Source organism: Penaeus vannamei, chromosome 25, assembly GCF_042767895.1.
Source record: "Penaeus vannamei isolate JL-2024 chromosome 25, ASM4276789v1, whole genome shotgun sequence".
NCBI lineage: Eukaryota > Metazoa > Arthropoda > Malacostraca > Decapoda > Penaeidae > Penaeus > Penaeus vannamei.
Genome location: NC_091573.1, coordinates 33,133,358 through 33,135,857, shown reverse-complemented (window position 1 = coordinate 33,135,857; position 2,500 = coordinate 33,133,358). Strand labels below are relative to the sequence as shown.

Genomic DNA, 2,500 nt, shown 5'->3' with positions numbered 1-2,500 from the left:
GATCAATGAGAATCATCTATAGATGCCTAGCAGAACCTGTATCGTGATGCTCCATCAATGCTTAAGATGTTGCAGACAGTTCGAGGACAAGCCTTTTGCGATGTAAACAATATTCCACAAATATGTAGCTTGCTGATCCTGAATCCTCCTGATTATGTTCCATCAAAGGAAGCAGCTGTTTCGCACTTTAAGCTCCAAAGCCTGGTATACCTAAGTATCTTCCAGGTGACATACTTTCCCTAAAGCAAATACTGTGAACTCGCCCCCTTGCCATGGTCGAATGAATCTGACACTCCAGCAGATAGAAGCAAACACCTTCCGGAGCCGCCGCATAAAAGGACATGTCTAGTCAGACGGAAAACGGAGAGATGGCATACAGATGACACACGAGGTCTAGTTAGTCGCCACACCACCCTCGGCACCAGGGGGTCTCTTGGGGTCTTGCATATAACTTCAGTAATAAACCCACAAACCAAAACCCCTTTCATTCACCTGCACCAAGGCCACCCTCTTTCGTTCATATACATACATATATGTGTGTATAAATATATGCAGTATACATGTATATCCTATAAATATCTATATCTATATATATATGTATATGTATATATATGTATATGTATATATATGTGTATGTATATATATATGTATATATATGTATATATACATATATACATATATATGTATATATACATATATGTATACATATATGTATACATATATGTATATATATATATATATATATATATATATATATATATATATATATACGTGTGTGTGTGTGTGTGTGTGTGTAAATATACCCATGTAGCTCTATATATATGTAAATATACTCATACATACCTATACACACATATTTATTATACATGTAAATGTTGATATGTAGAAACACATTTATGTATATATACACACTAACACACATGTATATATGTATGAATGTATATATATATAATTTATACAAATGTGTATATATAAATAAGTATGCAAATGCATATATATATATATATATATATATATATATATATATATATATATATATATATATATTAATATGATTTATACAAATATTTATATATATAAATATGTATGCAAATATATATATATATATATATATATATATATATATATATATATATATATATATATATATATATATATATATATATGTACTTACAGTATATATACACATATATGTATGTCTATGTATATACGATATATATATATATATATATATATATATATATATATATACATACATGTATATATATTTAAGTATAGATAGGAATATGTATGTGTGTGCGTGTGTATGTGTGTTTATATTTATGTATGTGCATATATAGATAGAGAGATATAGATATGGATGCGTGTGCACATGAGCATGTGACACATTTTATATATGTGTATAGATATGTATACACATACGCATATATGTGTATACATATACATACATATATATATATGTGTATGTATATTTATATATACACATATTATTATGTATGTGTATACATACGTATATGTGCATATATATTTATAAGTGTATATATATGTATATGTGTATGTGTATGTTTATTATATATATTTATGTATATATAATATATATAATATATATATAATATAATATATATATAATATATGTAATATACATATAATTTATATATGTATATATATATTATATATATAATATATATATTATATATATTATATATATAATATATATATTATATATAATATATATATGATGTATATATTATATTATATATTATATTATATATATAATATATATATGATGTATATATGATATATATAATATATGCATATAATATAATGTATATATATATAAAAGATATATATATTTATATATATATTTATATATAATGTATATAATATATATATCTAATATATATATATATATATATATAATATATATATCTAATATATATAATATATATATATAAATATATATAATATGTATATATAAATATATATAATATATATAATATATATAATATATATAATAAATCTTTATCTAATATATATAATTTAATATAGTAAATGTATATATATATATATTTATATATATATATGTGTGTGTGTGTGTGTGTGTGTGTGTGTGTGTGTGTGTGTGTGTGTGTGTGTGTGTGTGTGTGTGTGTGATATACATCTATATGATATAAATATGCATTACACACACACAAATTCATATAAGCATATCTCCCTCCCTCCCCCTCACTCTCTCCCTGAACTAGGGACGTCGTTGCCGATACTAATACCAATACCATCAGTATTACCATAATAACTAACAGTAGCAGGCTGACAATGAATGACAACAACTAGGTAGTGTAGTAAAAACAGTTCGCCCGAACAGGGACTTGAACCCTGGACCCTTAGGTTAAAAGCCTAATGCTCTACCGACTGAGCTATCCGGGCTTCTGTCAGGGAGTGGGAGGCGGGAAATTTTTCTTTTTTAATATGTTTGTAAAGCTTTTACACAAATTATTTT

The 2,500-nt window shown here is 24.9% G+C and overlaps 1 non-coding gene across 1 annotated transcript; it reads right to left on the bottom strand.

The window, feature by feature from the left end:
• Nucleotides 1-2,354: 2,354 nt before the first annotated feature.
• On the bottom strand, nucleotides 2,355-2,427 carry TRNAK-UUU (transfer RNA lysine (anticodon UUU)). The gene has a single exon. It is a non-coding gene; the product is annotated as a tRNA-Lys (tRNA).
• Nucleotides 2,428-2,500: the final 73 nt, after the last annotated feature.